Genomic DNA, 23,211 nt, shown 5'->3' with positions numbered 1-23,211 from the left:
ATGCTTGGAAAAAAAACCCACACTTATTAACACATCTTGAGTTACAGTTCAGTGACCATATTTTCTTGTCATGACTTCTTAAAAATACTGCAAATATGTAAAATATGTAGCATTATGGAGCAAACTGATGCCATGTATATAATTACCTCATGGACTAAATCAGTTCATCAAGAAAAAATGGAGTGGAACAAACTATGAAGATAGATTGGTATAATGCCTTAGATGTTCTCCCTGTCTTTTCCACAATCTTGATGGCTTCTGTATTACAAACTAAGAGGTAATAACAAATCGAAACAAAAAACAAGAAAGAATATGAATCCTGAAGAAACTAAAACTGGGACCCTCCCCCTCAAACACCCCACAAAGGTCCTTCTGAAAACTTCCACCCTCCAAAAAAATCCCCAACATTAAGAAATACCACCCACAATAAATAAACAAAGTCCAACACATAACCCCCTCTTTTCTAAGTCTGCTATTAGGAAACAGGCTTCTAATCTGCCGTGGCTACATTGGGCATGTAAGCCTGAAAGGAGGCTCTCTCCACCAGGCAGGATGAAAACAAGACGCTACAAATGAAAGATTATAGGCAACTGCTACATTATACTGACTAACTAGTAGCACAGCATTAGAAGGAAATTCCTGAGTCCAAGAATAAGCCAATAGCAACATGATACTGATTTAAACATTAATATATTCCTATCAAACACGGTTGAGTGAGCAATAATTTTTTAATTATCTTTTAAAATATATTTTTATTATGTATACAAACAAAAGCACCAGGGTCATACTCATGACATGTACATCTCTTTTATTACTCCCTTCTCTACATTTGACATGTAATAAATAGATTTCTGCTTCAACACGTTCTCCACCAAAGCTGTATTAAATCTAGTCTTATGATTTTTTACAAGTAGAAGTTTGAGGTTTTGAACTTCACTCCATCAAGCTAAAAAAGAAAAGCATAAACACATTGTTATGTTCCTCATAGGAATCTGCAAAATGTTTAATATTTACAAAAATAATGGTCAATTTTAGACCCTAATCATAAAGCAACAAACGCAAAGTACTGAGAAAATGTTTCCAGCACAGACACAGTGTATTTATCTTCATATTTTTCAGTGTTAGAATCAACACATCTGCTTTTACTACTCTACATTCTATAGCATAATGAGGCATTATTTTGAATGTTCTCTGTCCCATGGTACATTTCATAGTGCTTCCTAGATATCTTTATTCAAGTTTTCAGCACAGCAGGTGAAAGGACTATGTCTCAATAACGGTATTAGTCTCATATGTATGAAAATTATTAAAAATAAGAAGCTGCTACCATGACAGTCAGATGAAGATGCACAGTGAAATTCAGTTAGGCAAATGATCAAATTTTATGAGCGAGAACCAAATAATCCATTTCAAGGTTGTGAGTTCAAAGCCTGCAGTGGGCAGTAGTGTCCCCCCTACTCTAGTCATGAGGTCTGTGGTGACAGGTTGGACTCAGTGATCTTTGAGGTCCCTCCCAACCGTAGGAATACTGAATAGTTTCATTCTATGCTCTTCTGTGTGCATTTATGTATATTGTGTCTAGTCATGAGGTCTGTGGTGACAGGTTGGACTTGGTGATCTTTGAGGTCTCTTCCAACCTTGGTGATACTGTGATATAAAAGAATATAATGGTGTGTTGTTTCTTTTTTTTTTTTTTTTTTTTTCCCCCAGGGGTATAGAATTTTACTCTATAAATTAAGACTTAACATTATTAACTACTATACTGTCATTATTCAAAGATGCAGTCTTCAGGCTGTTACATGTTCTACAGAAAACGAGCTGGTTTTATTCCTGCTACCCCAATATTACTATTCAGTGATTGTCTGCAAACATGAAGTAGGCTATAATATAAATCCAGAAAGTTCTTAGATACTTCAAAAGCATGTGCTCTAATCAACAATTTAAAATCTAGGATTCTTTCTTCTCCTCTCAATTTCCTGTGAAATATTAACAGTACATACACTATTTGTCCAATTAAAATGTTTGATACCAATAGGAACTGAAACATTACTGAATTATTAATTGCTCTGAGACTGAATAAATTACAAATATGGTACATTTCACCCCTGATACTTCTCAGCAAAAGACTGTGGCAATATCATATACTAAGTGGGACAACTCATTCTAAAGAAGAGATTCTGCCACATCCTTCATTTATAAATTGTTTCTTTCTATATAGCTTGTCCATTAAAATAATTTTCAGGACTAAAACAAATGCATATGGAAAAGACTGAATTTCTATTCAGTTCTAGGGATTCAACTTCTTATATACAATTTATCTTACATGACTTGCTGCTTTTCCAAAGGTATTCCAAACTTGTTACTTTCAATTCAATAACCTCTGATTTCAATTTAGCTATTTATAGCAATACTTAGAAGATATCTGAAAAATATTAATATTTCAGGATAGAAAAATGTTTTAAAGGGAGAGATGCTATGGCTGATCTTAAAAAAAAGATAAAACTTTCTCTAATATGAGCCTATTTTAGGAATCTGCAACCACTTAGGCAAAATGATTTGCCTCTTGCCTTTGTATCAGAAAATTCATTTATCAAGTGCAGATCCAGGAAATTCACTCCTTACAAACAACCAATCCAATAACTGATGTATCACACTAAAAATCTGTGATAGAGCCAACACACAGGAAATACCAAACTGTGGAAGTTTTTTATTGTTGCCAACACAATGAAAACTAGCAAAACCCATCATTTACATTGTCAGTAATATGACATACATGTATTTGTATTCCAGTAAGTCTTTCACATGAGTGACTACGATGATTTTTTTCCAGACCAAAAGCTTCTTGTTCAGTCCAAATAAATTGTGTAGCCAAGCCCCACAACAGTAATCCTAATTTAAAGCTTCCTCCTCAAACTGTTAATTCATTTTACAGTCTAAAGACTATCTTATAATAGATGTGCCTCTCCACTAAAGCTATTTGCTTCAGTAGCCCACCAGCCACAGCCAATACCTAGTTTTATGGATACCACATCATGACATAGTACAACTGCTGGAGATGAAGCTATGAAACAATACTCTCTATATGTATTGGAACACAAGCCCTATGAGGAAAGACTGAGGGAGCTGGGATTGCTTAGCCTGGAGAAGAGGAGACTCAGGGGTGACCTTATTACACTCTACAACTACCTGGAGGGAGGTTGTAGACAGGCGGATGTTGGTCTCTTCTCCCAGGCAGCCAGTACCAGAACAAGGGGACACAGTCTCAGGCTGCGCCAGGGGAGGTTTAGGTTAGATGTTAGGAAGAAGTTCTATACAGAGAGAGTGATTGACCATTGGAATGGGCTGCCTGGGGAGGTGGTGGAGTCGCCGTCATTGGAGGTGTTCAGGAGGAGACTTGATGGGGTGCTTGGTGCCATGGGTTAGTTGTTTAGGTGGGTTGGATTGGCTGATGGGTTGGACACGATGATCTTGGAGGTGTCTTCCAACCTGGTTTATTCTACGTAATTCTATGTAATTCTATTTTCAAGTAAACATTATATGCACAGTGTTTAGCACCCTTGTATTCAATAGCTGAAAAATAGTATGAAAGAAATGCAGTCATAGGGGATACATTAATTTCATTTACACAGAATAGTTATTACCCAATACTTATGTTTTGTTACAAAATTGAATGAACTCACTTAAGCTACACAAACTCTTTAGGAAGTAAATACCAGATTCCCCAAATGATAATCCAAAATGTATTTTGTCCAGAAATTGTATGGACTTGATCTCATATAATTTAAACTCTGTAAGTATGTACATCACAGGAAATTAGTGAAAACATTGTTGTAAAAAGGATTTTTATTCTTGTACAACAGAGAAGAAAAGTTTTAAAAAAGGCAGGTTTAGCTGGAAATTGAAAAACAATCTTCCAGGAGGATGTCTGTTTCCTTAAGCATTTGAACTAAGGGAATAAAGACAGTTCTTAAAACACAAAATGCCAATAAATACTAACAAAAAAGATTGTTCCTAACTATTCACTCTAGCCTCACTTACACAGTAAGACTTCAAAGGTACAAGAAAACAAGAATGATGACAACACTGTAAATTAGTTTTCTCTTACATTACAGGTTTGCTTCATCAATTCCAAAAAGTCAATAAATAACACTTGCAGACAAGAAGAAAGTACTACAGTGCTTCTAGATTAAATTTTCAGAAGGCCTCTGACTCAGATTTCATCATCACTGAATGAATGCCAGTTTAAAAAGAAAAGCACATCCTCAAAATGAAATAGTAAAGAAAAGAATTGCCACAATAGGTGAAAGTCTTGCTCTAAAATGTTTTACCTACATAAAATCCTGACATCCACAAAATACTTACAGATTACAGTCATGACATGATCACCAGCACATCTGCTCACTTTTCATTTTCTTGGATAATACAATTTTAAAAATTAGTTTAAAAAATAATAATTTTCCTTGACAAGAATATTTTTCTAGAATAATCTGTGAAGCAAAAGTAAATAAAAATTAGTTTGGTTTTGTTTTCCAAATGGGATCCTGACAGAGCTGTGTGTTCCTTAGCAGGACTCTGAGCCACAGAATAAGAGGTTACTACATGTACAAAGAAATGCAGAAATTGCACTATTAGAAATTGGAAAAATGTTTCTTTCAATTTCACAAGTTACCTGTCACATGCTACATTACAGCAAACTTAAGATCCAACATTTGATCCTAAGTTCTTAAGTCAAAAATTCTGATTTGATTAGCATATATGAGAACTGAAGCTTTTAACATAATATCTAAAACCAATTATGCAGATCTTCTTTGTGTAATGGACCATTTACTGGAAGGTGCTCAGCTACTCTGCTTTCTTGCACAGCAGAGGAATAAGTACAAATGTATACAGCATTATGTTACATGAGTCACATTAAATTAGTTTTATCCAAATCCACTTTTGACTTCCATTAATATATGAAAGAGATTTTAAAAACCCTGAATTATGTTCATAGTGGTTAAGTTCTCTCCAACAGTTTCTGTTATCAAGAGTGAACGTGTACAAAGAAATTATATTTGGAAGTTATAAACCTGGAGACAATAACCAATACTACTTTTCTGAATTAATGGGAGAATGAAAATTTTCGCAGGAAATGAACTTGCTTTGTATTTATGACTGTTGCATATGAAACCAAGATAATGAATTTCAACATGTTAAGTGAAATGCTTGGAGAAGCACACATTAAATGAAAGTAGCTTTTTTCCATACATAGAAGGCAAACTTTCTGCAAAGTATAATGGACACAGAGAAAACATACATAATATTTAGCCCAATACCCATTTTCTGTCGCGAGAAGTTTCACTGCAAAACCATAGACATGACTTTTTTTCTATGCAACTCTACCAATCTTATGCCCAGCACTGTATTACAGGAGAAAGTTGCAGTTAAAACTCAGGGCTGTGAATAAAGGTGATGAACTGAAAGCACTCTGTTAAAGACTGAAACACTACTGAATAATTCAGAGGCTCTTCCCAAAAACTGTCTGAAACAAACTGAGCATCAGAAATCTCTAGGCATCAGTCAGCCATATATTAAATCGCCACCATTAACAAAATCACACAGAGAAGGCCAGTCTTCTGTCTTCTTCAGAGAAGGCCAGATAACCAGTTAATCAAACCAAAGAAGTTCTGAAATATCTCCACTTCACTGAGACCTTCAATTCTAGAAAAGTCTAACTACAAACAATGGTGACTGGATGATTTTAAATAGCTTAGACAAAAGGAAAATGCATTTCTTCTTGCATATAGAGATTTCTGTACATTTCTACAGGTATGAATTTTCCTGTGTCATAGTAAAAAGCAGCAGTTTGTGAAATAAGAAATGTACTGATCTCTGCATCCAAACAATTATTATTATTACTCAAAAGGTTTATGACTTCCCACTTAAGGATATTGTTTCCACTGAAACACATAATTTCTCTAAGTCACCTATATTCTGCTTTCATTCAGAGAGACAAACACAGAATTTCTTGCTTCCAGCAGCTGAACTTCATATGTATGTAATGCAAGCAAGTAAGGAATTCACATGATCTACATCACATTTTAAATCACTTCAACTTCTAAACAACTCTCCCCGGAGATAGAACTCAACATTACGTAAAATTTAGGAGGAGTTAGCCCGTACTGCACACCATGGCAGCAAATGCCTATTTCAACATGCCCACATTCATGCCTTAAACAAAAAGGCATTTCAACTTAATCCTCATGATACAGTAATATAACTAAAGCCTGGCAAGACCATTACATCAAACACAGTATGAGTGGTCAATAACCCATCTTCTCAATTAACTATTTTTGCTTTGCCTTGTAACAGTGGTATTGCTAATGGTCATGCCCTTTTGTGATCAAATATATGTTTCCATTAATCATCAAAAATTTACTGAGGTCCAGATAGCTGACTGAAACAACAATATAGCTTCTTGATTTGTTTATAAAAGCCATATGTTTCTCACATTGTTACAATGTATTGCCTTGTACTACTACTACCTATAGAGCTCTGCTGTGACCCTGGAAGACAATCTAAATGTACTGATTGGTCATTCTTACCAGATAGTGAGACATTACACTGCAGGAGCTGGGACAGAAGCACAATGCCTCAGATAGATGACTTATTCCATTAAGGGTGCTCTGCGAGACAGAATTCTTGCAGGCTGAGCCTCTGCAACGGCGCCTAGGGGAACTCCCTGTCTGACAGAACTGCTGGCAGTAGTTATTAAGGATACACCAAGATGAACCTCTGTTGTTTGGTTTTTTTTCAAGGCAACTCACAGACTTTTGTGAAATTTATCAGTTTTTAGGAAGGAGAATAGTTCTTGGAATCTGTCACAGCTACAGAAGCCACAAAACACTAGAAAAATAACTTATATCAAAACTTCGGCATAAAAATTAGACAACCAAACAATTTCAGGTTCATCTCTCAAAAATAAGCAGATAATCCTCTCTTTAAAGATTTTCTCACTACAAGTTAAAGGATTTTAGGCTGGGAAGAAGGAAATTCAGAGTTACTTTCACCTTTTTAATATTCAGGTGCTGGAATTTTCACAGCAAATTCCTTGCTGATCCATTAAAATCAATCTCAAAGTTCATTTATTGTCCAGAGAGACTTGCTCACCAGCAAATCAGAACTGCTCCACAATTTCTCCAGACCTCATAATTTAGCATTAATTAATTATTAATACAGTAATAAATAAATTACATGCACAAAATATTAGAAGGCATATAAACACTGTGCACAGCAAAAAGTGCATACATTCATGTACGTGGAATTTTTCACGAGTTTGCCTCTTGTATGCATGTAACCAAGAAGCCATCTGTTGAGCAATGTATATCAGAATGCTCCATGTAATTTACTCAACATTTGTACATGACATTCAGACATTGCAGAAACATTTCAAAGTCATGTATTCTAACTCATGCAAGCGTGGCATTTGACTTTTTTTAATAGATTCTAGACTGTTACATGGCTCAGTTTTATCATCATTCTGATAACTTTACAACAGGAAAGTCCTCTTTGATAGTATTAGAAAAACAGAAAGAAAATAATAATAAGGTAAAGAAAAAATATAACAAAGTCTGACAAGATAAAAGTTAACAACACAGTGCAGAACCCGAACCTGTGTTTCACTGGATATGAAACAATAAAAAACCCAACATTTTCAAATCCATAAAAATGCATAGGGACTCTGTTTTTTATCTATCAGAAAACTCAAAGTATTATTGCTTCCTTTAAGACATTGCAGCAAAACACATCTACCTATAATACAAAACACATCTACCTATAATATAAAATACTAGGCCAGCCTAGTTGGGCAATGAACTTCTGAGCATATTAAGGAAAAAAATAGGGTGTATCATCTTTGGAAGGAAGGTGAAGTAACCCATGAAATGTTTAAGGATGTTGCTCGGTCTTGCAGGAAAAAAAAAAAAATAGAGAAGCAAATGCCCATTTAGAGCTTAGACTGGCCACTGCTGTGAAGGACAAGAAAAAAATCCTTCTACAAATATATTAATGGCATGAGGAGGGGCAAGGACAACCTCAACTCCTTAGTGGACATGGAGGGGAATATAGTAACAAAAGATGAGGAAGAGGCAGAGGTACTTAATACCTTCTTTGCTTCAATTTTTAATAGCAGGATAGGTTGTCTTCCGGACAACTGGCCTCCTGAGCTGGCAGATGGAGTCAGGGAGCAATATCGTTCTCCTGTGATCCAGGAGGAAGTAGTTAGAGACCTCCTTAGCCACTTGGATCCCCACAAGTCCATGGGACCGGATGGGATCCATCCTAGGGTGCTGAGAGAGCTGGCAGATGAGCTCAACAAGCCACTCTCCATAATTTTTCAACAGTCCTGGCTTACTGGAGAGGTTCCAGATGTCTGGAAGCTGGCCAATGTGATGCCCATCCACAAGAAGGGATGGAAGGAGGAGTCAGGGAATTACAGACCTGTCAGCCTGACCTCAGTGCCAGGCAAGACTATGGAACAGGTCATCTTCAATGCAATCACACAGCACTTACAGAATGGCCAAGGGATCAGGCCCAGCCAACATGGATATAGGAAGGGCAGGTCCTGCCTGACCAACCTGATCTACTCCTATGGTCAGGAGACTGCCTGGTGGATGTGAGGAAGGCTGTGGAGGTAGTCTACCTGGACTTCAGCAAGGCCTTTGACACCGTCCCCCACAGCAAACTCCTGGCCAAGCTGTCAGCCCATGGCTTGGACAGCAGCACTCTGCTGGGTTAGGAACTAGCTGGAGGGTCAAGCCCAGAGAGTGGTGGTGAATGGTGCCACATCCAACTGGCAGCCAGTCACTAGTGGTGTCCCCCAGAGATCAGTGCTGGGCCCCATCCTGTTCAATATCTGGATGAGGGGATTGAGTCTGTTGTAAGTAAATTTGCAGATGACACCAAGCTGGGGGCAGGTGTTGATCTGTTAGATGGTTAGAGAGCTCTGCAGGGGGACCTTGACAGGCTGGGCAGAGTCCAAAGGCATGACATTTAATGCATATAAGTGCTGCGTTCTACACATTGGCCACAACAGCCCCATGCAGTGCCACAGGCTGGGGTCAGAGTGGCTGGAGGGCGGCCAGGCAGAAAGGGACCTGGGGGTACTGGTTTAGGCTGGATGTTAGGAAGAATTTCTTCACAGAAAGAGTGATTGGTCACTGGAATGGGCTGTCCAGGGAGGTGGTGGAGTCACCATCACTGGAGGTGTTTAAGAAGAGCCTGGATGGGGCACTTGGTGCCATGGTTTAGTTGATTAGATGGTGTTGGGTGATAGGTTGGACTTGGTAATCTCTGAGATCTTTTCCAACCTGGTTAATTCTATTTCATCATTCTATTAACTGAAAACTGCTAAAATTTGGATTAAATCTTTATTTGTTCTTATGGATAACACTGTTATGACATAATAAATAATGGGATTTTAATTAGGTATTTCTAGTGACTATCTTAAAATTTGTGATTTTGTTCTGCTTTGATTTTCCATGTAGTAAATGAGGAATTCTGTAAAATAGTCAGAGAAAGAAAATGTGCTTTGTTAGTGCTTTGTCACAAGCTTTGCAGCCTGCAAACACTAGTTACATCAGGATTTTTTTTCCTCTAAAATGCTGGGGAAAAAAATTATTATGCTTTGTTTTTACAAGTAGTAGAAGGAGAGGAAGAACAAAAAGCAATCACCTACATTACCCCACCCCCAAGTAAACACAGAAGGTGAAAACTGAACACAGAATGTAAAAGACAAAGCAGTAGCACAGCTAGAGCTTGTTCAGTTCACCATTCTGGCCAGACAGGCTCCCTGTACCTCACTTAATGGGTTCATTAGTGTAATCTGAGACTGCTTTCTGTCCCTGTCTAATTTCCTAGTAAGGCTCAGCTGCTGCTCTGCAAGTGGATACAGGCTGATGGCAATCCCAAAAACCTGGCTTGGGTTGTAGCAACCTAGAAGCAAAATTCACAAATCCATTCTATGTCTTTGTGCAAATACCGTGAAAGCAGAAAACTGCATTAGCATACATCATTGCAGAGATGTATGGCAGGATGGTTTTCTTGAACACATTCACTTGTCAGGTTCAAAAAGAATTTAGCACCTCAGGTATATTACTGAATTTTTATATGTGCAGGAAAAAATTGTTTACTTATAACATACTTTAAACCCCCACAGATGTAGAATAATTCAATACCAATTATTTCTTTCAGTTCAACAGTCTAAAATGCAGTGGAGGCTGACAGCCACATTGCCAAAATTCATTGTTTCTCAGTGAACACAAGAGCATTAGAAGGCAATATGCTAGAATACTTGACAGCATGATAGGAAGTCACAGGAGATAAAGACCAAAGCCGACATGCAAGAGAAAATTAATCCTCATGAAAAAGCCTACCCAATCTACTTCTGCTAAAAGTTCTGTCCACAGTAAACTTTTGGAGTGACATTAATGCCATAGAATGGCAGAGATTGGAAGGGACCTCTGAAGATCACCTAGTACACCCCCCCAGCCAAAGCAGGCTTCACAGGAATGCATCCAGGCAGGTTTTGAAAGTCTCTAGAGAAAGAGACTCCACACCCCCTATGGGAAGCCCGTTCCAGTGCTCTGTCATCCTCATGGTAAAGAAGTTCTTCCTTATATTGAGGTGGAACTTCCTGTGTTCTAGTTTGCATCCACTGCCCCTCCTCCTATTACTAGGCACCAATGAAGAGACTGGCCCCATCTTCTTGACACCCACCCTTCAGGTATTTGCAAATATTAACATCCCCTCTCAGTCTTCTCCTTGCCAGGCTAAACAGCTCCAGGTCTCTAAGCCTTTCTTCAGAAGACTCTAGTCCATATATAGACAACTTCACTTTCTAAATATTTCCATCTGCATTAAAAAAAAAAAAAAGTTTTTAATGTTATTTTAAAATAAACCAAGGGCAAGAAAATACTACCTTACTTTCAGAGTCATAACCAGTTCTTCACAGAGAGGTGTCCTGAAGAGAAGCTGTCTCCTAAGTAAAGCCAGAACACGGAAGTTGGACAGATCTCTGCCACAGATGCCAGGTTTCCCTATGACTTGCCTAGAGCTAAGTAAGTTATGAGAACAGAAGAGTGATTGCTGCCAAAACCTGCAGCATCTTGACAATATGAGGTCTTAGAAAAGACAGGATTGCCCTTATTTGGCAACCTCAGTTACCCTTTTTCTTTCTCCTCATGCAAGGTAGTATAAAGAATGCTTATATAAACTACACCCCTACATAAACATGCAGAAGTATATGTATTTATAAAATATGTAAGCACAAGTATTCTTAATTTCCAAAGCTTGTAAGAATACTGGAAAGTATTCTTGCTTGCAGAAGCGCTTGCTAATCTGTTAGTAAAAAGATCTTATTCTGCACATAGTTAAAACACTTGAATTCCCATTTAATGTTTAACCTAGACTGAAGTTCCTGGGGTTTCGGTAGCATCTGAAAAGAACATTATCTGACATTTACTCCTAGGTGTCTATTTAGATAGCTTATTTCAAAACAGAAATGCTAGATAGGTAGCTTTTTCTCCAGAAACTGCAACCTAGCATCTGCTATAATTTAGTAATTAAGCAATTGCATAATTTATGAAACAGAAAACAAAAGCTCCTCAATAGTTGAACAGGAAAACAGATATTCACAAATGTATAGAAACATGAATTGACATACAAGACAGGAATTCACAACAGATCAAGCCTGGACATTAATTACCAGCTCTGCATTAGCAGGTCTTTAAACCATGTAAGTTTTTAAAATGTCTAAAATGCAAGAATACATGGAATAACTCTCTGCATATGTCATAACTATTTTTTTTAGTTTTAATTTAACTCAGTATGTTGAATCAAAACCTATTGCGCACTGCCTTCGACTTTCATACCAAGATGGAACTGTTGGTTAAACTCAGATTATTTCCTCCTCTATTACTAATGATATGCATATTAAAAAAAAATATATATTACAAACACAGGTACATCCAACTAAACCTTTACTGTCAAAAAGTAATATGATCTACGAAAATATAGTAAATAAGGAAATGAATCCTGCCATCTTGATATTCTGTCCTAACCAATTTGATTAATACAGCACAGTAATATTCACTTACTCTTGTATACATTTCTGTGAGTTGACAAAACCCACTACTTTATAAATTATAAATATGAACATTAATGTAAGATTGTCCTTTCTCTGTGACAGTATAGCTATGGAGTACCTCCAAGAATGTCCATGCTGGGTGGGTATTACAAAGGTGCTAAGAGGGTAAAGACAAATCAAAATGTATTACAAATTCCAAGAAACTACTCCAGCTGAAGCAGAAAATAAAACACCAGAAATATATACATTTAGCTTAACAGCAAGGTATGAATGTGCAAAACATGGTAACAGATTACAAAAAGCATAGCAATTAGAGCAGACATAATGGAATAACAGGAAGCATCAATGACCTTTTTGCTCATGCCAAATTTATCACAAAAAAAGAGAAAGAGCAGGCACTCAAATCATCAATGTTTTTAACCCTAATGTAAACCAAACTACTTCCACTAATATGCCAGTGGCAGAAATAAATACATGGGATGTATTTCCTTTAGTTTTCCTACACTTTATAGCAGTCAGAACTATTCTACTGCAGAACTGCTTTCTATCACAAGTAAAAGACAAAGGGAAAAAAGATTGTGAAAGAAAGTTGGAAAACAAGTTGCTTTAACTCAAAAAGTTAGAAAAGGATCAATTTTTATGAGCTATTTCATGATAATACGCAGACAAACATGGTGTTTGGTGCATTCTACTGTTCCAGTCATTGACAACCTGAGCACCTGGCATGGTTCAACAAGACAGGGTAGACAAAGCTTCTAGCAACCTGATGCCATGAACAATGTCCCAGCCTGTCTATGCTGACAGGATGATGATCCTGCAAGCCTGTGCTGAGAGGACTGTCTGCCTGTCCCTGCCAGAAATATGAGCCTTTGGATAGTTACAAGCCCCACCTCACACACATGAAACATTTCCAAAAAGTCTCACTTTTATTAATACAGTGTCATCAGCACAATAAATATCCATACTGATTTTCCTGACAGCTGTCAGTGTTTGTTAATTACCACATACAGAACCATTAGGAATACTCTGGACGTAATACCTGTTAATCATTTCCTTTTCAGCACAAAGCATCAGATGAGTATAGGCAACCTAAGGCAGATCTTTGAAAATACATACAGTGACAAGAACTAAAAGGAGTCATAAGCATATAAGGGACAGATATTCCTCCAGTTCTTCCTGCTCAGGTCTGCAGCTGAAAAAGAAGGCTGTGTCACAGCATAGCTTTAAAAATCTGATGATTCAGAGGAATTTAAAATGATATTCCAGGTAGAGGATTACTGGTAACAGGCAGTTCATTCTGTAATACTGAGTCAAATTAATTCTTCATGCAAATCTGTCATTTTAAGGGAGGTTTTGGAATCACCCTAGAGCAAATATGCAATTGAGAGGGTCTTGCCATAAAATATGGAGTTAATGTGGAATAAAAAAAAAAAATAAATATTTTAGGGCTTTTTTTTTTCCACAACTTGTGAAAGATTGGGAAGGGCTTGAGAAGCTATATCCTCCTTCTCAACCCCTATTATCAAACCTGAGAGAGCAAAGGGCAAACTGTGTATAAACAAAAGCTCAGACATGAAAGTTAAAGGAAACTGTTAGAAATAATCATAATATGCTTATATTAATGTGAAAAGTATTCTTAATATTAAATACTTGTATATAAACAGCTTTTACAAACTCATTGTGAAGATTTCAAACATACATCAGAAGGTTTAGCAACATAGCATTTGCTATCATACATCTTGACATTCAAGTATTCTATTACTGGCTAAAGCTTTATGTATTGAGTGCCATTGCTTAACTCATATGTGTATTTATAACTTTCGTGTGCAGAAAAATACCATGTGTCAAATTTAGAATGAGAAGCATCAAAACTCAACCTCACATGTCTCTGTTGAGGACATCTTTATAGATAGCTGTGTGAAACAAACAAAACAAAACACCATACTACTAAAACCCCAAAACAAACACCCAACATAACAACAACACAGCAACAAAGCACAATTTGGTACATGGGCTAATCTATTATTCCTTGACATAGGCACACAGCTTTTCTCAAATAGGCAAGCAGCAGAGAGGGTTCCCTAGACACAATGGATTCTTTGCCCCAATGGGCCATCTTGCTGCCAAAAGTAGGGATTGTACTGCACAATCACTACATAACTAAAACAGAATTGCAAGACATTCACAGAAAACATTTATTTTAAAAGCACTATATGAAATACAGCAGTTAGTTTTAAAAAAGTAATTTCCTTTTTTTTCCCCTATTTAATTCACAACCATTTTATTTTTCAGGCAAAAAGAACGTAGCTGTTTCAGACCAGACCGCCAGAGCCACAGTACTTAATCAGCACTGTGGAATGACACGCAGCTTCAAAACCTTCCACGTTCCTTCTTTCCTAGTTATACAGTAGGAATAAATAATTTAATCAAGTGTTCACCAGGAGAGGGCAATAGCCTATTAGTCTGTGCCTGCATTGCTTCCCCCTCACTTCCTTGCATCTCTTAGAACTCCAAATTGAGTGGAAATGTATGTATGTCTCTTTATCTGTGTATTTCATAGCTTAGCCAAAAAACACCTCTATAAGGAAAAAAAAGAAATGTGACTATCTTCAAATTCATACACACCTTTCTAAAATTAAAAGTGATTAAAGAACAAGCATAAATGTTACAATTTGAAAAGATCCAGAAAATTCACACTATCCAAGAAAGCAGAAAAATGGCACCAAAACAATGCTACATTTAGAAAATCAGTTAAAAGGAACTTCTTCAATCCCCCAAACTAAACATTCATCTCCTTTTAAATGATACTGAAGAGCACACATCCCCACAATGCAAAACCATGCAAAGGTGGTGGCTTATATGGCTAGCTCATTTGCTGATAAACATATTTTGATTTCTTAAGTTATTTACAAAGTACCAAGCTACTGTCATTTGACACATTCATCCACGGATGAGAGGAGCACTGTCCTCAATCTGACTAACTAGGGGCAAATTCTAAACAGAAAACCAGAAATATCATCCTTATTTATTATTTCAATTTGATCTGGATTAGAATCCTCATAAACAACAGAGTGGCAACTTGTGTCTTTGTCAGATACCCTTGTCCCACTTCTGGAGTTTTCACATAAATGTTCTAACAATGCAAAAGCTTGAGAAAAAGGCATCAGTACTGCTCTCAAGCATACTATACACCTATGTTTGGCCCTGAGGCTTTTCTGTGCTTGGTGCTATTTGCCTTGTTTTATCTGCCTCTGTCATTCAGTTGCCACACTGTTAATCACTTCTCTAAAAATAACAAGAAATCTCCAGAAATTGATTTATTTAGGTGTTTTTATACAGTGAAAGCTAATAGTATGAGGGTATAAAAATCCACCACAACAAAAAACCACTACTACAATAACAACAACAACAACCAGAAAAAACCCTAAACAACCAACCAATGCCCAACAACCAAAATCACTCAAGCCAACAAACCCCAACTTTAAAAATGCTTTATAAGAATTTGAGATACATTTCTAGAACAGAATGACTTTGGTTTCAGTGCCAAATACTCTACTTACATATCTATGTCCTGAGCAAATTTATGAGATAATTGTCAGCATATCAACACTGTGCTACTTAATTTTAATGTAATTCCTATGATTTGTCATCTCAGAGTTGTCAAATCATTTTTTATATATATTAATAGGAACACTGCCTCATTCTCTGCATGCCTTTCAATTTTGAGGTAATTGTTTGAATCTTGTAGGCCCTGTGTCCACCCCAAAGAAATCCACAAAATGTAAATAAAACATTATGAAGGAGAAAGTGCATCATTTACAACAGTCTTGATAAGTAGTATTTCCCAAAGACTCTGGAAAGATTTGTAATCCACAAAACAAAAAGGTGGAAGAGCACAAGGCTATGCTAATTTCTGCACTCTCTTTTCATGACAGATAAATCCTCTCAGAAAGCAAGTGAAGACTTTGTTGAGAATTGATTCTACAGTAGAAAACAAGAGACATTCTTAGTTCCATAGAGCCTCACCAAAGTCCATTTCAAGATTCTGGACTTCTGGATGTTAATTTGTATTAACATCTCAGACATATTGGTGCATGTTTCATTAGAACATTATGTGTCTTATCCCTGAATAGAAAACCACTGTGACTATTTAGAATAAAACGCAGATACTTTTGCTCATACATTTAGATCATCACAGTCCAGTCTCTGTTTACTTAGTGCAGCGTAGCCTCTTAAGTCATTAGTTTATTCCTTTTCATCATCCATGAAGTAGTGCATCATCAATACATGGGAAGAAAGAACTCTGCTTGAATTCAGTGAAAGGACAAAGAAACAGCAAGATGAAAATAAAATACGCCTCAAGGGATCGAGAGATGGAAGCAGAGTGAAGGAAAGAAAGACAAAGTAAGTGATCATGTTTATTTGGTGCTCCAGACAAATGGATTCTTCTTTCATTCAATTTATTAAATCTAATTAACAAAACATCTCTTTTAAGCCACAGAAACTGCTGCAAAATATCATTAAATATCATCTTGGAAATATCACTAAGTATTAACCACAGTACCTAAACCCTGAAAGCTTTAAATCACATCTTTTCTGTGACACTCTTTGTTTTACAAAAAGGAAATGAAATTTATGCATCATTTGATGGACATGTAGCAAAGATTATAATACTTAAAAAACCCATAGCAATTCTCATTGGTTTTATTTTTTAAAAGTCCTCAAAGATAAGTCTGAAATATCTTTTCCCATCTAAAACTGAGGGTCATATAATTAATGAAGTAACTTGAGAGTAAGTTGAGATCTCTTTTTGTAAAATGAGATGTCCTCTTTTTAACCTTAGAAAATATAGTAAAACCCTCTTAAAGATACATCAGTTAGCCTGCAAACAGAAAAATAAGCTTCCAGTAATTAGGGTCTATTATTGAATAAATCAATTAATGTATTTTTCACAATAAATGTGATATAACACAATGATCCACTACATCATACATAGTTACATGCTTTTAAATGTGATGCACAGGATACAGATGAAATACAGGATGTGTTGATCAACTATGAACACAACAGCAACAGGACTGACTGGAGGTAGAGATTATGTAAACTAGTATCTTCTACCCTTTAAGAGAAACCATGAGATCAAAGAAGCTCAACACAACCTGTCACCATCACTTCTGTAAACAAAAGCTGGAGTCCAAGACAGAAGCACTGTAACAGAAAAGGAACTGTATTTTTACTGGGATAGAAAAAAAAGCAGGTAACACCATGCAAATCAGTGTCTCCTACCCAGGAAATAAATGCCTCTGTTTCTGGACAAGATCTCTCTGACTGTGCTGAGCTAGAGGTCTCTACTAAATAAAGATCTTTCAGGTTTTGATGAATTGGTAAAGGCAGCAATTACCTTCATAGCATCCCTACTGCTCTTGCAATAGAGAGAAAAATAGTATGTGCAAACATGTCTAAGTATCACCTCATTTGTGACTTGTTTTAGAGCCCAAATCTTTCCTTCACCTTGCCTCGGCTGGCATGTATGTACATATTCAAAGTACTCTATCCAGCAATTTCAGATTTTGAATAATGACCCTTCCTTTCTCCCACCAACTATGAAGTTGGGAAAAAATAAATTTAAAAAACCCCAATAAAACGTGTAGTAAATCAGAAGTTTCTTCAACAAAGTGCTGCAAAGTCTGTACACAGTGTATACAGTGCACTGCAGTTACACAATATATTGTAGCTGCTTTCCTCTGCCTCTGACCACTGGTTATTCTGGATGTAAACATTAAAAACTCTGAAGATACCATGTCTTCAAATAATTAAATTTATTGCAATTCCTTTGAAGTTTTCTGCTTGAATATAAACCTTGCAGTATAATAGAATCAGGATCAGAATGGACATAAGAGAGCTGAGCAGGCACAGAGAAACATGCGACTTGCTGGCCAAGCACAACCTCAAAGCTGAGGAAATGCACAGCTCCCAGGCAGCAGGTATCAGGAGCCACTGGTGGATTTAGAGTGAAGAGTCCCTAATAGGTGGCAGACCTCCAAACAAAACATTTCCTCACTGGCTGGCCACATGCCCAGAAGGTACATTTCTCACTATCATAAAGTATTTGCACGCTAGTTGATGGAGCCAGATGGCCAAGAGGTATACATATATTAATTCAGCATTTGGGTACTAGAAACAAAGGTCTCCTTCCTGGCTGCTATCTGATAAAATATCAATCCTCTACATGGGCAGTTGAACTGCCAGCATGATAGATGCACAACTCTGTTCAACCTGGGAGGACAACCATCACAGTGGATGGAGGCAGAAGTGTGAGAGCAAGTCATAAGGGAAGGGTGGAGACACAAGGTTAGCCATGGTAAGAAAGACATAGTATGAAATAGTCAAGAATTACTAATGCAAAGATGACAAATGCAGTAGGAAAGGGAAGAGGCAGTCTTTATACAATCTGTAATAGTCTATCCACTGATACAGAAGTTATATACACATAGTAAAAAATTTTTGTCAAAACACTTCTCAGGGATGTTGCAAATATTCCAAGATACACCTTATACATTCAAGAAACCTGGAGATATATTAATGAACACAGTAGGATTTCAAATTGCATACTTAAGGAACAACAATAAAAAAATCCACCCCACCTTATTAATGATGTTGCAGTGAGGTAAACCAGTATCTATAGAAGTATTGCAGTTATATGCACCTTTAAATTAAATCAAAGTGGGTTTTATGATTGTGTTTTGTTACTTATTTTTCCTCCATAACATCTTCTCACTGTACTATCTAGTAATTTTCATATCAAGTTAGTCTGTACAGTAAATTATTGCTGTCCAGATACAAAGCCAAACAGCAAGTCAAATGTAAAGGGTTAGCCTAGCTTTTTCCAGGAACTCAGGCACACTCTCAGGAGTACCTACAAGACAGACCAAAACCAGAGACCACCTGCCTGGTGCTGCTTTGAATGCAGGATAAATGGCATCAGATCTCTACACCCTGACAGGCACCTAAGCACAGTATCAGTCCCTGTGGCACTCCAGCACTGCCAGCCCTTGAGCGCAAGGAACAGCCACTAACAGGACATGTGCTCCAGCCCATCCACAGAAGCAGGTAACACTGCAAGGGTACCGAAGGACATTTTAAATGTCTTGGCTACTCCGGCCATTTTGCCTTACATACAGCATTTTTAAACAAGAATTTTATGTCCAAAAGTTCAGGATCACAGCAGATAGTGATTCTGCAAATACCTTATATGAGAAAGATACTATTTCTTGCTAAAAGAAAAACAAACTAGATCTAACTCCAGGTAAGAAAATGTCATGGTGTGACTTACAAAGAAGGAGTCCAGTCTTGACAGAGAATTTGACAGAATGTCTATAGAAATAACTCTATCAAAATGACTGCTTACATATGAAAATACATTCAAGTTTCTGTTGTGTGGCTTTGTTATTTATTTTTCCAAAATGTAACCAGTGCATGCAAGATGGTTTCATTTTTCTTTTATGCTTCTGATTTGCTACTGAATTTCTATAGTGGATTTCTTCCTAAGACTTAAAAAAAAATATTTATACTGAACTTACTACATCACACAGGAAAATGCAATCTGTATTCAGAAATGTGAAAAAAAAAGGTTTATTTCCTCAATCAGCTGGTTAATGGCAACAAATAAACCCCCAACAAACCCCTCACCAGAGGAACAAGACAACTAATGGGAAATCTCTGGCAACAGACAAATGTGCTTTGGGGGATTCACCCAGCACAACCACTCAACATTAAGAATGACTCAACTATCTCAGAGGAGTGTGACAGCTGTGATTATTATTGATAAATACATCCTTGTCCTGGGCTGAGTTTATAATTTATTGCAACAGGAGGAAAAATCTTTCTGACTATTAAATTATATTAGATTTCTCTCCGTGTGTTCTGTACTGTATGCACACATGCAGTCCCAAAGGACGTGCTGCAGAAGGCATCCAACTTGATATCCCTGTGGAAAAAAAGATAAATATGTGCTTAAAGGATTGGATCCAGGGATAGAATGTTTCCTTGGACCACAATAAGGTGGAATGCTTTTTACATGCTTATTAGTACTAAGTATATATCAACAATTATTAGGTTTGCTTATATGAAAAAAAACCAAGTATCTTTTCAGCTTTATGTCAAAGCTTCATCTTTGCCTCAAAAGAAAGAAATGAGTTTTAAAATAAAATATTGAAGGCAAAACCTGTCCATATAAATGTTTCATCACTGGTAATAAATGCTCGGATTAACAAAATCTATTTGAAAGCCCAGGAATTTGTTCACATTTCACATTGCACTGTGCATTTCTTCTAATGTGTATAGTTTTAAAATTAACAGCCTGGTTTGCATATTTCTATTTCTCTCTGTTGAACTTCACTGCAAACACTGAATAATGTTTCATATAGGAAAGGGGCAGTATTTGGTTTTTTGTGTTTCTTAGGAATAACACAAAACTATCCATCAGTACCTAAGACTTCTGCAAATCTTGTATTTTCATCAAATCTGTTTTGGGATAAACTTCAGCCAAACACACCTTTAGAAGACCATTTAAATACACAACATTTTTAAAATATGTAAGAAGATAAAACAAAACAAAAGCCTAGATGAAACTGCCCTCTTGAACCTGTAACACAGGCAGGTCACAGGGATGGAGTGTAGGTGAAGATGACATTAAATCCCTTGGGCTGCCTAATGGATCCTTGGCAAATCTGGCAGCACCTTGTGCACACTTTCAACTGCCCCAAACCTCAGTATGCGACACACACAACAGAGCTCTGCCTTCTACCCTGGCACACCCTTTTCCATCAGGACTAGCCAAGGAGCTACTGTGGTTTTCAGAAAGATGAGAGACAACATAAAGGAGGGATACTTTCCATTTGCCTGCAACATCTGTGTTTAGCAAACAATGACGACACAGCAATTGATCAGACTCTAAGAACAACTGGATTTTCAGTCCACTGAGAAGCTTAAACATGAACCTGCCCTCTAGACAGTACTGACATTTAAACGGCAGTGTCAGAATCCCATTTTATTCCACACAAAAACTCACACCTTAGTAATGCTATGGTGCCTGCTACACATCAAATAGTAAATGTCATCACAGTAATCCATCTTACAAAACATTATGGTTTGGGAAGGTTTTGTTGTTAACTACCACATACATATTTGCTCAAAATCAGGTTCAACTGTGGGGTGGGGGTGGGGGGAAGGGATAATTAACAATATCAAATTTTCCCTTCTACTACTTGATTTTGCTTTTCTGTATCCCACTCAAACATGAAGTCTTTTTAATATATTCCAGAGATATTTTTATCACAAAGAAACATTGCATAAAGTCCTCAAGTTAAACAACAAAATCTTAATCTACATAACTAGCAGAAAAGTATACTGGATTTTTGTGATGAAAAACTTCCCTTTGCATGACTTTTCATAAATCAACCATGTACTTTTGTATGTGGGTTGCTCCCATCATTCGTTTTCCTTCCAAGCCTCTTCTGAGGTTGAGGCAGTACCACTTGTGGATAGCATATAGTGCACTTCTCCAAGTTAATACTTTTTGAATAAAACGCAGGAGATACCAATTTGGATAAACAAGATGGGTTCAAGAGGTTTAGAGTTAAGCTAACAAAGTCTGTAAGAACAATTAACGCACTGATTTGTTTACTCTCTATGCAAATAGCCAGCAGGTAAGGCTGCCCGAAAGGACAACACACTACCCTCCCAAGCTTTCCTGTTGCATCCTTTCCCCTGAGTGCTTCTTCCATCTTTCTACAGGCGTGATTACCACTGCTTAGCAACCAAGGGGACATGACGGCACAGAGGAAAATCCCCCATCTAGAGCTTGCCCTGCCCCACTTCCATGGCTGCAAACTATCTTTCACTGCAAATTACGGAGAATCTGTTTTCTTTGTTGCTTTACAGACACTAAGCGGGACCTCAGGCGTAACTGAGGTGGAGCTGAACTTTCTTTCCTCGGTGGGTGTATGGGAGAGGGTTTAAGAAGCTGGAGACTAGGAGAACCTGCGGTAAAACAGCTCTCTAAAAGCTAATGCTACCTAAAAAAACCAACCAACCAACCAAACAAAAAGAAACCAACAACAAAAAAACAACAACAAAAAGCCAGATGCTACGGTGATGGGGCAGAGAAAAGCAATAGCAAGAGAAGAGACCACACACAATGTACACCAGCCATCCTCTGGGGCGACGCCAGGCAAGGAGGGGGCAGAGGGACTCTCGAGTGGCAGCTAAGAGCAAAGTATGGGCAAAACCCTCAAACGCGACGGAGGAAACAAAATACTCACTTCCCCCATGCCGCAGGTAGGTGCTGTCTCCCCGCTGCAGACTCGCCACCGCCTCCCGGCCACGGGAGCCGCCTTTACCGCGCCCCGCCCGGCACTGCAAGCGCCGCTGCAACCACCGCTACTTCCCTACAGCCTCGCCCGACCTCGCTAGGGGAGCGGCTACGTCCTCGCTGCCGCAGCGCCCCCTCGCGGACGCCGCGAGCAGGGCGGGGCCGGAGGGGCCCCCCGGGAGGCGGTAGCTCGGTGAGCTGGTTGCTGCCGAGTGGCGGCTGCGTGGGAACATCCCGGCTGGACAGCCAACCTGCCGCTGTCTGCTTGTGGCCGCTGAGGCCGTTGCGGCGGCGGCTGCTTCTGGGAGAACCACGGCGAGCAGGTCAGGGGGACCTGAGACTGCGGGGAGTGCAGGTGGCAGCTGTCGCCGCAGCCCTGCGGTCCTTGCTTTCACACAAAGTCTTCAGTCACAACCCATAACGATAATAAAGGCATTATTACTATTCAGTATAAGTAATAGGATCGTAACTGTAATTGCTGATTAATAAGTGAAAAGTAATGGAGTTTATCAGATACTAAAACCTGTTTCCAAGAGGGAAGCTAGAGTGAATTGCAACAGGTAATATGCCAGCACCACTCTGTGTTCAAACTGGGTATAGCTTCATAATCACTGCATTTCTTAACATCTGCACTGCCACCTGAAAAAAACAGTGATTGTACTACATAGTCTCATTAATCCTATACATATTGCAGGGTGCAGTTTTCTTCAGGTGT

At 37.9% G+C, this 23,211-nt stretch overlaps 2 long non-coding RNA genes across 3 annotated transcripts in view; both read left to right on the top strand.

The window, feature by feature from the left end:
* The window catches only part of LOC137441338 (uncharacterized), a 91,319-nt gene extending 76,752 nt beyond the window's left edge, over positions 1-14,567 (top strand). Inside the window, exon 3 of the long non-coding RNA XR_010987389.1 lies at positions 14,417-14,567. This is a non-coding gene — a long non-coding RNA (uncharacterized lncRNA). The remainder of the gene's footprint in view (positions 1-14,416) is intronic.
* Positions 14,568-15,903: 1,336 nt separating this feature from the next.
* LOC137441337 (uncharacterized) overlaps positions 15,904-23,211 on the top strand; it is a 39,948-nt gene continuing 32,640 nt past the window's right edge. The window contains exons 1-2 of one of the 2 annotated variants that reach the window (XR_010987388.1): positions 15,904-16,528; positions 22,067-22,462. This is a non-coding gene — a long non-coding RNA (uncharacterized lncRNA). Of the gene's footprint in view, positions 16,529-21,919; positions 22,463-23,211 lie in introns of both variants that reach the window. The other variant, XR_010987387.1, reaches the window with a different exon arrangement.

Source organism: Melanerpes formicivorus, unplaced genomic scaffold (genome assembly GCF_026170545.1).
Source record: "Melanerpes formicivorus ecotype bairdi unplaced genomic scaffold, bMelFor1.0.p_v2 SCAF_5, whole genome shotgun sequence".
Lineage (NCBI taxonomy): Eukaryota > Metazoa > Chordata > Aves > Piciformes > Picidae > Melanerpes > Melanerpes formicivorus.
The sequence above is the reverse complement of the archived record's forward strand: the minus strand, read 5'-3'. Positions and strand labels throughout refer to the sequence as shown.